The sequence below is a fragment of the Thamnophis elegans genome, chromosome 5, assembly GCF_009769535.1.
Source record: "Thamnophis elegans isolate rThaEle1 chromosome 5, rThaEle1.pri, whole genome shotgun sequence".
NCBI lineage: Eukaryota > Metazoa > Chordata > Lepidosauria > Squamata > Colubridae > Thamnophis > Thamnophis elegans.
This window is the reverse complement of record NC_045545.1, coordinates 43,048,469-43,060,963: the sequence shown is the minus strand read 5'-3', so window position 1 is coordinate 43,060,963 and position 12,495 is coordinate 43,048,469. Positions and strand designations below refer to the sequence as shown.

The 12,495-nt window shown below is 39.8% G+C and overlaps 1 protein-coding gene across 3 annotated transcripts in view; it reads left to right on the top strand.

Annotated features, from left to right (window-relative positions):
- The first annotated feature begins 6,865 nt into the window (after window positions 1-6,865).
- The window catches only part of ST3GAL3 (ST3 beta-galactoside alpha-2,3-sialyltransferase 3), a 249,939-nt gene continuing 244,309 nt past the window's right edge, over window positions 6,866-12,495 (top strand). For all 3 annotated transcript variants that reach the window (XM_032218673.1, XM_032218672.1, XM_032218674.1), the window contains exon 1: window positions 6,866-7,098. The gene's annotated coding sequence lies outside the window, so the exon portion shown is untranslated. The remainder of the gene's footprint in view (window positions 7,099-12,495) is intronic.

Genomic DNA, 12,495 nt, shown 5'->3' with positions numbered 1-12,495 from the left:
CTTATAACTCTATGACTGCAACTTTGTTGCTTGTATCGTTATGATTTATATTGATTGTTTCCTAGTATGATTTAATTGCTTATTTGTATCCTATGACTATCAATAAGTGTTGGTAGCTTATGATTCGTAACGAATGTATCTTGTCTTTTTATGTACACTGAGAGCATATGCACCAAAGACAAATTCCTTGTGTGTCCAATCACACTTGGTCAATAAAGAATTATATTCTATTCTAAAATAAAGAATTATATTCTGATGGAAGAGCCTCTCAATTTAGGAGAGGATGCAACTAAAATATGAAATGAAGCTGTGCAAAGGCCTCTCTAACTGCCATCTTTTCACTGAGCAGGAACTCTCTGTCCCAGTGGGTTAGGTTTGCAGGGATCCTATTTCAGGATTTACTGCATTACACAAGCTGGTTTTATATGAAGCCTTTCCAGCACAAAGACACCTGAGAACATGTTACAGTGTTTCTAGAGGCAACAAACACAAGCTAACAAATTACAATCTTGCTGCTCTCTGACTTAACTATCCAGATAACAGTTTCCCTCACCTTTTGATGGAAGCAGGTCATGCCTGCATCAATGGTCTTTTTATTTCCAATCTCTGTGAACACACACACTTATCCAACAGGAAAAGGTATGAGTAGCAGGATTACTTGAGCAACTGAGCAGCTCCATGGGTTTTCAGATCTATTGGGCAGAGAGGAAGTAACATCAGGGGATCTCTGAGGACAGAACTGTGTTAGCCAGTGATGGCTAACCTTTTTCTAAAGGTGTGCCAAAATTATGTGTGCATGCACTATACACGTGCACATGTGCCCCCACCTTCGCATGTGTGCACAACCCCCCACATGTGCATGGTCACCCATGCGGGGGGAGTTTTCATCCTCCCCAGGCTCCGGAGACTTTTCTGAAGCCTGGGGAGGGTGAAAACAGCCTCCCCGGCTCTCCGGAAGGCCAAAAATCAGCTAGCCAGTGCATGTGTATGCACTGGAGCTAAGACCTGCCGTGCCAGCAAATATGGCTCCGTGTGCCACCTGTGGCATGTGTGCCATAGGTTAGCCATCACGGGCATACCGGTGCCTCCTAATCTAACTTGTTACCTTCACGTAGGATAGTTAATTATTTCTCATCACTAGTACTAGTTTTGCATTCCATGGCTATTTTTTTTAATTTCATTTCTTCTTTTGGAAATGGGATGAGACTTGGTGCCATTTTTTTCCTTTGGCTCACATAGATGTCTTAGCTTAGGCTTGACAGAACTTGTCAAGAGAAAAAGAAAAAGGTTATTATTACCTATACAAGGTGATATTATTCAACTAACCAATAAAGGAGAATATTTGTAGCTCAGGCTTGAAATAAGGAGTCCTTGGTGCTCTTTGAACTTGGCTATTTTCTTTTAGATGCTTCATTACCCAAACTAGGTAACATTATCAGTGCACTGAAGATGTTACCTGGTTTGGATAATGAAATGTCTGCAAGAAAACAACCAAGCTCAGAGAACACCAAGGATCCCTCATTCAATCCCCTCATTGAACTTTATACACCTTCAACAAAGACAAAAAAATTCTATGCAAATCAATAGCTTCCCCCATCCTCTTAAGGCAGTGTATTTCTGGCAGAAATATTCATTTTGATTGGATTGTGCTTTGTTAAATTATGTATAAATTATACCTACTCAAAACGACAACAGCTGTTAAAATGACAGAAAATAAGAAAATAAAAACAATGTTAAAACAGCAGTAGAAGAGTTACATTACCACGTTCACCAAAAACCAGCACTTTTTTTTCTTTTTGCAAATAAAAATATTGTTACCTTGCTGAAGTGATAGTTATTTAATGAGGCACTTTCAAGGGGGCTGCAGATCTAAAGTCCAATTATTAGCAAGACATCCTAGTTGAAATCATTTGATTAACCACAAGAAATTTGTTGAACTCAACAGTTGGGGCAAAAACTTATCACCAGATCTGATCAACTCCATCTTTAGGTCAGCTGCTTGCAGCAAGGCAGTACTTGATGATGGGCTGACTTTCTTTCTGAACTTAAAATAGAAAAAGATGGTGTTGATACTGAAGGGAGACAAAAACTCCACAGTATAAAACTAAAAAGAGTGCCTAAAGCAATGTATTGATGTTCTAGAAGTACTGAATATAATTGTCTTCTCTCCTAATTGAATTCAGTTTGCATGTATCTTTTTATTTTCTAAATGCCCAAATTAATGTTAAGCAAAAATACCTTTTATTAGCTTGGCTATACCCCAGCTTTTGGCTTTTTAAAACATCTGATTCATTTATCTATGTTTTTTCTATCATTTATTGCTTTCAAATCTATTTTTGAAACAGATATTATCACTATGATTTAATATTGCCATTTAATATTTTAATTATCTTGGATTCTATATTTCTGTTTATCATTTCTTTTAACATAAAAATATTATGTTGACATTTATTCTGTGATCTTATCTGTATCTATTATGAAGCAAGTCCTGTTATATGCCTATGGATGGCTTCTCAATCATTCAGGACCAGGTCATGGTTTTCCCAAAGGTGCTTTTTTAAGAGGCAACTGGATTTTCTTGGATGAGAAGCGAAATGTTTTCATAGAAAAACAAGAAAGTCCCATTGCCTCTTGAAAAAGCACCTTTGGGAGAGGTCCTGTTAAGATTTGTTTTCTGCTGCAGTCTTTCTGGGTTTATTCAATCCCAGGAAATTTTCAGAGAATATGTAAGGATGAGGGTGGAGGTTTGCCACTATTACAAATATATGAGGATATCAGGCAAAATCAGAACAAAAGAAAAGTTCTGGCTGATAGCTATTTTCAGACATTAGCCTTGCAGAACTGTATACTTTTTGTAAATTGAGGAAGATGTTAGCATATTCTGTAGCATATTCAAGATGAAAGGGGATGTGTACTTTTTCAACTTTTTAACTGATATAATGCTTATTCTTTGTAATTATATTATTCCCCTTCTTTATCTTTTGACAAGAATCTTTTGCAACTTCTCCTTCTGATCCATATTCTTCATCTAAAGCCTGGTCTGTTAAATGTATTATAGCTCATTTTGAACTTTTTGAAATTTATAACTCATGTTTTCAGGGGTTTCCACAGGACATAGTTAAAGAAAAGTAAAGATGGTGGCCACAATGGTGTTATTTTAGTTTAGCTGGTAGGTTATTTTTGACACATAGAAAAGCCAGGCTGTCATCTTGATTTTTTTGACCATAACCTATGGACATCCTTGCTTATTTTCTTCATATACCCACTTTAAACTTTGTTCACCAGTCTCCATTCTATTGCTTCTACTGAATAGTTTTCTCTATTGTCTTTGTGCTTTTATCTTCTTGGGGAGAACACAATTTTCAGTACATTAAATGTTTTGCTCAAATTGAACCTACCTTTGTGGTACTTATCTTCTGATACCTGTTTATACACAGCTGGTAATTTTGATAGGGACTCTAAAAATATTACTTTGTTTTGCAATAAACAGCATTTGACGGGTCACAGGGTGATGCTACAGAACCCGGTACCTTTCTTGCCTCTACTTCTATTTGGTGTTACTAAAAGTAGAAATTCAAAACAGCCACTGCACAATTAGTAGTAGTCCATTTCACTAGGAAACATTGTAACGTGGTTGGGCCAAGCAGTGCACGTTTGCAGGCAACTGAATAGAGCAAAAGAGGATATGCTGGAAATTCTTCCAGAAACAAGATAATCAGTGTTGTAGCCAGAAGGCTGAATTAACCACATCTAGCTTTTCTATCCCCCCAGTGTCTTCCAGATACAGGCAGTCCTTCACTTAAGAACCAAAATTTCTGTTAAGTGAGACATTTGTTAAGTGAGTTTTGTCCAAATTTATGACCTTTCTTGCCACAGTTGTTAAGTGAATCAACACAGTTGATAAATTAATAATCCAGTTGATAAATGAATCTGGCTTCCCCATTGACTTTGCTTGTCAAAAGGTTGCAAAAAGGGATCACATGATCTTGGGACATAGTAAGTCATAAGTATGAACCAGTTGGCAAGCATCCAAATTTTGACCACGTGATCATTGGGATGCTACAAAAGTTGTAACTGTGAAAAACTGGTCATCATTTACTTTTTTCAATATATATTCCACTGATTACTTCCAAATGTGTGAATCACACTGTTGCTTTTGGAATGTCCTAGTTCTTCTGACACAGCTTCATGGACAAGAAGAGACCTTTTGAGCTGTGGGGCAAAAGAGACATGAATCCATAAAGGTGCCTTTACACTGTGAGGTTCACTCCAATCTCATAAATGATTTGGTCAGGGTTAATCTTGGTTTGCTGAATCAACACAGTGGTTGGGCTCAGAAACTATAATCAGAGGTGTCTTTTCTAAGATGAAGCTTCCCCCACTCCCCCACCCCCAAGAAGCTGCCAACACGAGATACCCACACCCATCTCTGGTTTCAATCCAGATAGATTCATAACCATAATCCAAATTTTTGAGGCGATCCCAATTGTCGCATTCCTACACAATTGCGTTTGCTGGCAATCTTTTGCTTTGAAAAGGAGAAACGTTGCTAGGCGCCCAAAGGAAATGAAAAAGATTTGCCTCTGCAAATTTCCCCTTGCATTTTCCCTTTATTTACTCTTTTTTTAAAAAAAATTGTTGGTACGTTCCGTCTACGATAGGGGAGCCGGTTTTACTCCGAGAGGACTAACGGCTTGTTTGCTCCCCTTAATCGAAGTTCCGCGATCATGTCTCGGCGCCGCCGTAACGTATCGCTTTCTTCCAGGAGCCAATTTTTGCTTTTCCAGATCCGGTGAATTAATAAAGATTTCGTGTAGCAAGGTTAGAAAGCCAGGGAAGCGCTGCGAGAAGGCCGATTTGGGAAGAATCGGAGAGAATGCAGCTATTTTATACGAGACGGGAAACGACGCGCCTGACTCACCGGCATCTCTATGACTCGTTTGCAGCGGGACCTGCAAAACTTAAGCAGGATGGAAAAAATGAGAAGGTGTCAAAAAATCGCGGCACATAGAAAGCTGGGTGATAGGACCCGGATCGAGGACATCCGTGCAAACCAGAGATAAAGTGGATGAAATGGATGGTAAAAGATAGGGACGTGAATCACGTTATTTTTCTATTACGTTATTTTAAACTATTGCTCTATCATTACTTTGTGTATTCTGTCATAGATATACAGTAGGTACATTTTCTTTGAAGTAGTATGAACTACGTCAGAGGGGGGAAAAGATTCAGAATATCGAAATGGAAAGCATACTAAAGAATGGAAGACTATATATATGCTTACTATTAAGTAGTAAATCTGTCAGACCCCGACAAAGATGTGACAATCGTATAGATTAATATGCTAAGCCACGAAGGTGGAGGATGTTAAAAACTACAATGCTGATATTTCTTTAAATTGATTTATGCGTGTGGTATATGACATGAGGGATCCGGAGAGCTGCTGTTTCCAGCCCCATGTTTTATTTATTTTTCATTTATTTAGTTTGTCAAACATGTACAAGATAATAGGTATAAGTATAAACATGGACATGGACATGGACAAAGGAAATGAATACAAATAAGTGAGACAGTAGGACAGGAACCAAAGGATAGTGAAAATTTAATTCAGAATATATAAACGCCTGTGCGCTTATGCACGCCCCCTTTAGGAACCTCTTAGGAATGGGGTGAGGTCCACAGTAGACAGTTTAAGGTTGAAGCTGTGGGGGTTTGAAGATGTAACAATGGAGTCAGATAAAGCATTCCTGGTGTTGACATGTTAATCACCTATGGTTGCCCTTTCAGTTCCTAATCCTGGAATACTTCCTTATCTGCAAGCAGCCATGCACTCCTGGCTCTCTTTGTCAGAGATACCATTCTCTCATCCATCCAGTCATTCCACTGGGAGGGCTGTTATTATCCCTGGGACCATCCACCTATTGTAGGAGTGTATTAGCTCAGTCTCACTGAGTTTACAGTCAATCCTTGGTTTGGTTTTCTACACTGGAAGGTTATTCTGGCTCTTCCTGCTAGGATGACTTGCTTAAAAGTGCTTCTGGACTGTTTTGCAGGTCTGCAATGAAGTTTTCTACAGGGGCTCCTATCCCTGGGGAAACCCTGTTGGATGACAATATTGGCAGTATTTGCACAACGAGTAACTAAGCCTTCTGGGTCCTCATAATGTACTGGCTGAGTTTGCAGGAAACACTTAAGTTATAAAGTAAAAACAACGATTTCAGAAGTCAAATCCAGATGGAGTGTTTAACTGATTAAACCATGGTTGTTAAACATGGATAAGCTCATTGTTTTAATAAAGTTACCTATCGATATTACTTGAAGATGTAACACCATATACTGTTACCTAATTGGGTAATCAAACGTCTGGAAGAAAACAACCAAGCTCAAAGAATACCATGGCCACCCAAGTTATTCTGGCTGGCACCAGAGCACTCTTTTTGCAAAGCATAATTTGACCTTGAAGATGGAGGCATGCCAACGGCGCCTCGCTATATACCACACATCTACATTAGCTATCGCATTTAAGTGATACGTTTTGCCTTTGGAGGGTAGCAGCGGTAGCAATTTCCATTAGAACAGATGGGCAGAGACCTGAGATTCCAATCTTTACTTATTGCCCTCCCGGCCCTTCCAAACTCTGCCGGGAAGAGGCCGTTCTCTTACACTATGCCGCAATTGGCTAAAAAAGCCTTTTAATGCCCCATCTAGGACTGGTGATCGGCGGGGAGGGGAGACAATGTGGCCCAACTGATTGGACGTCCGGTAGCCCCCTCCGCTCCTTGTCTCCATTGATTGGACAGCCGCGCGCCTTCTTGGTATGCTTGAGTTTGGGGGGGGGGGGAGAACCCTTCTTGCGTCTGATTGGGCAGCGTGAATCCCACTGCTCTCCCGCAATCGTGGGGTTTGCAGCGAAGAGTGCCCCTCGCCTTCCCCCCATTGGCCGTTAGAAGATCCGCCTGGCTGCGTGATTGGCAATCGACCCCTGCCTAGAGGCCGGTGAGGGCCGCTGCCGCCGCTGCTCGGCCCGGCATGGCGGGTTGCAAGGCGTACAGAACTCGAGCCCGCAGGAAAGGTGGCCGGAATCGGCCCGCTACTCTGGTAAGCAAGAGAGCGCGGAGGAGGGATGCGATCCTCAAAATCGGTGAAGAAGGAAGAAGTGAGAGAACGCTCCGCTTCTGCGTCCTGCCTCCCCCCCCCCTTTATGCCCTGGTCAGATGCCCGTCTTGCTTCCTGGCCTATTTCTCCTTCCTAAAACTTGCTGTCCTGCCAGGGCCCTGAAGATCCATGCCTTCCTTCCGAATATAATAACCCTTTCCGCCTCCCCCGCCCCGGCTATTTAGATGGTCTGTAGTTCAAGTCGTTCCCATTTGGCGAGATGGGTGCCCTTGTCAGTCTAGTTGCGTGGCGCTTCCTTTCGTCTTTCCATCCAGGATGTGGTGTCGGTTTCACCAGGCCTGCTTCATCAGCCATTCTTATTTATTTGTGGTAGGATTTGAGTGTGTGTTTAACCCCCAGAGGTCCTGGAATTAATTGCTGGGTGGGATTGATTGAAATTGACAGCTTGGAAGGAATAAAAACGGGAGTGAAAGAAATGGGTAAGGTAGTCCATATTAAGTAGGAAGGATGGTGGTTTGCCTGAGACCAATTCTTATGTTTTAAAAAGGTGGTCGTTTCTTCCTAAATAGCCAGAGGTGGCTCCACTTTGATAGGGGTCACCAACTCATGACCCTCCAACTATTTGGCTCTAATTGCCTGCATCAGTCAATATTATACAATGTTTGCTGAAACTGTTGGATTACAATATCTGGGGCAGTGCACATTATTTGCCTGTATTCTAAGCTAGTATGGGGTATGTTGAAGTGAAGGAGCAGGAAGCAGGAAGGAAAATGAGTGTCAGAACACTGATTTATTTTGTTGATGCCTAATGTTTTCTCCATTTCTGTTTCCACTGCTTGGGTAAATGATTTGCCTCTATAACTGAGTAGCCAAAGAAATACTCCAGCTGCATTATTGAATGGTCCCAAAGTGAACGAATGCCAATTCAAATTGTAAAGCAAGCTGCTTTGTTTAAAGAGTGAGGAGTAGGACCCAAAGTAAAAGTAACAAGAATATGCATCACAACACATACAATTGATTATCTATGTGATATTAAAAAGTAGAAACAGTTCAAACATTTATAGTCATTATTTCTACTCAAAGTGACATTTGATAGATGAAGATAATCTGACAGGAAACCCATTGCTAACAGCGCATACACTAGACTAGAGTGTGATGTCAAGAAAAAGCTTTGGCATAATGCTTTCCACATATCCATTTTTGCAAGTGAGATGAGGCTTTTTTTACAAGGCAATTCTGTTACAAGCTATTATATGTCTTGGGGCCTATTTACAATCACTTGCACTTACTCATGATAAAGTCTCATAAATGGTGTCAGTTAGGGGTTGAATCTACAAAGTGACTGTAGCCATTGTGTACACAAAAGAAATACAGAGAGGCTTGGATAATAATTACTTAGCATTTTATAAAGAGGAACAAGTTTCCATTGCAAACTGATTTTGTTATTGATTTTGGAAGTTTGATTTTGCTTTGGATGCTGTCATGTGTATGGACTCCTTATCTAAGCTATGAGAAGTTTCAAAGATGCCATGACACACAGAGAACTGTCTTATTTAGTTATTTATTACAAGTAGTCCTATATTTACAACCACAATTGAGCCCAACATTTATGTTGCTAGGTGAGTCATTTATTAAGTGAGTTTTGCTTCATTTTACAAACTTTCTTGCCACAGCTGTTAAGTGAATCACTGCAGCTGTTAACTTAGTAACACAGTTCTGAAGTGAATCTGGCTTCCACATTGACTTTGTTTGTCAGGAGATTGCAAAAGGTGATTCATGATCCCAGGACACTGTAACCATCATAAATATGAGTCAGTTGCCAAGTGTCTGAATCTTGATCACATGACAATGGAGATAATGCGATGGTTGTAGGTGTGAAAATCAGTCATAAGTCACTTACTTGACTGTCATTGTAACTTTGAATGGTCAATAAATAAACTGTTGTAAATTTAGGGTTATCTGCACTTCGATTTATAAAATAGTCTATCTTGCAGTTGTGATTCTGGGTGGTGAATTTAGAATTAAAATCAATGGAATAAAAACAATGTAACAGTACCCAAGAGTAACACAAGAATAGTACAATTGCACTCAAGGACAATCAAACTCAAACACAATCATAATCATGTCAAGAAAAACTTCAGTGATGAGCTCATCCAACCTATGTGGTTGGGAGAACTTATTGGTTGTCAAACAGTTATGAAATGCCAGTAGGATTGGGGCTGAACAAATCTGAGCATGGTGGTGGTTGAGTAGGATTTTGAAAGGAAAGATACTATGCCAAAGAATGCTTGCTTGACTAATCTGGAAGACCACTGAATGTAAGTATTTCTGTGGTATTATATATTTACCAATAAATGTATAGCTGGGCACATGATTATGTGTTTATATCACTACAGATAGATCCATATGCCCTATCCTTGATAAATTCTAAGGGACCTTATACTTTTTATGGATCTCTTGAAGAGCAAAATCGAACATATTGAGTACAGTGTCCTCTTTGATCCTTGAGTGAAGCTACAGAAATACTCTCCAACCATAATTGGCTATTTTCTCTTATTGTAATGATCAAGGATTACTGGCCACTGACTTTTTGGGCCAAAATACAGTTGCAACTTTGTCAGGCTCAAGCCACATACAAACAGCATAATGGCTCAAGCAAGACAAAGTGGAAGACAAATTAAGATGAGTCTCTTTAATTAAGTCATGGACAAGATGAGGTTTCTAATACAAGTAGCCCTTGACTTAAAACCATTCTTTTATAGAATGGTTTTACCATTCGTTCATAGTTACAACGGCACTGAAAAAATAACTTACAACAAATCCTCAGAGTTACAACTGTCACAGTTACGACTATCATAATCATATGATCAAACTCTGGCACTCGGCAACCAGCATGTATTTATGATAGTTTCAGCATCCACAACATATCATTTGCAACCTTCTTCCAACAAGCAAAATCGATGGGAGAAACCAGATTCACTTAACAACCATAACAAAAAGGTGGTAAAGTTGGGCATGACTCACTTAACCACTTGCTTAGCAGCAGAAATTCCGGTTCTAATTGTGGCTGTATGTCAAGGACTATATACTCTGTATTCAGAAAGAGAAAGGGGGGGGGGGAATTCCGCAAGATTTTGGCTGGAAAAGTGGGCGAAAACAAAAGAATAAAATTTAACAGGGAGAAATGTAAAGTCATACATCTAGCTAAGGAAAACAAAAGAAACACGTACAGGATGTGGAAGATCGGATTCAAGAGCAGCACACATGAGAAGAACTTGGGTGTAGTAGTTCCAACATGTCAGCCCTTGTAAATTTGCAATAGTAACTAAGAACAATTGGTTCTGCCAGTTCTGCTTTTTCAAAAACTTAACAGAAGGCCTTTGTCGGCTACTCCTATTCATTTAAACTAGCATTTCTTCAATTGTGTGAACTTTGTAGATTCTTGAAAGTGCCAAAATCACATAATTAAATAAACAATAATCCCTTCTTGTTTTTGACTTCAAGAGCTTGTGAATTCATCTTTGTATGTTTCAGTAAATCAGTGTTTTCAGAACTAATCCATTATTAACTGGTGGGGTTAGGGTCAGGGTGGTGGGGAATATTGAGTGATGGGTACTGAGGGGATGAATAATTGATTGGTGGTAAATGCAGGAATGTGGGGCTGAGTTGGTGAATTGGCTCTTGTTTGGCCAACTGACTGGCAGTGAATGCAGGGAGATGGCAGGTTGAGGCAGTAAATGGCCCTGGTCTGGCCAGTTGACTTTTGGCGAACAAGGGGAGGCAGGGGGCTCAGGTAGCATACCAGTTTTGATTGGTGAAAATGGAAAGGCTATGGGGGAATCACCTCGTGATTGTCAGATCAGAGTTTTGGAATCATTGATATAAATGGCCAAGGAGAGATATATGATTCCTAGACTTTTATGAAAAGGGTTACAACACTAATAGTGAGTCTTGGAGGTGCTCTTTTTTAGCATCTCTGCATCTTACCAAACTTATGATTAGAAGGTTTTTGTTTTATTTCAGCAGTGGTACACTATTGCAGTAATGGCATTGGCTATACAGGTAGTCCTTGACTTATGACTACAACTGAGCTGAAAATTTCCATTGTTAAGCAAGACAGTTGTTTTGCCTCACATTACGCCCTTTTTGCCACAGTTGTTAAGCAAATCATTGAAGTAGTTGAGTGAATCATGCAGTTGTTAAATGCACCCGGCTTCCTGTATTGACTTTGCTTGTCAGAAGCCAACTGGGAGGTTACAAATGGTGACCATATGACTCTGGGACAGTGCAGCTGTCATAAATACATGGCTATGGCCATCACATAGCTATGGAGATGCTGCAGTGGTCACAGGTGTGTCACTTTTTCAATGCCATTGTAACTTTGAATGGTCACTAAAATAAGGGTTGTAAGTTGAGGACTACCTGTATCCTTCTGAATACTGATCCATGGAAAATTTAGCTGTCTAATTTGTCTAATTGCAACTTTGGGGCTTCATATGGCTATCAGGTGAAATATCTGCAATATCTTCACAGCAAATTGGTGAGAAAGAAGCAACAAACAGTGCAATAGCAGGATATGCACAATGCATAGAGACATTCAAGGCATGGCTTTTCCTAGTTATTTGGTCAAATGGAATATTGAAGTTCAGGGGAAATACATAGCAGGGAGCAGATCTCAGGGGGGTGGATTATAATTGCTCATTCATAGCATCTTGGTGAGGGGTACCATCAGTCCTGTTGTTTGATGTTGGAGAAAACTCTCAGCATTGCTTATTTATTTATGGAACATGTTATTTTTTGCTACCAGAGTGCTCTCAGCAAAGCCAGCCCATGGCATTTTCACTTGCCACAAGTTTGGAGAAGGTACTTGAAATAAACTATGGAAAGTTGAAGCCATGATTTGGCAACCTGTTGACATAAAGTTGTCTTTTTCAGGGTTCTTGTGTGCAGTCATGGATGAAATGGTAGTGGCACTTTTATTTTGTTGCTCAAAGATCCAAAGGAACCTATCTTTTAATTCCTAAAGTGATCTCATTCCTACTTGTATTCTCCTACGACACGTAGTCCATAAACAAAGATTAAGTGAAATGGGGCAAAGAGTAACAATTGCCTTAGTCTCATGACTTTAGCCATACATTTTGTTCTCATGGTTTGCTCGACCATTGTCCTTGGGCTTGAGAACATACTAAATCGTAAATCAAAATTGATGAAAGAACATGTTAAACTGAATCCAAACAACCTCATCCTGGTTTAGCATTACTGTATGTCTATATCTATCCAATGTACACCTCAAATTACCCTCAAATCAATTCATATTGTTTATCTAAATTTCACATCTGGTTGAAAAAAATATGAATATCACCATAATTGCTTCAGCTT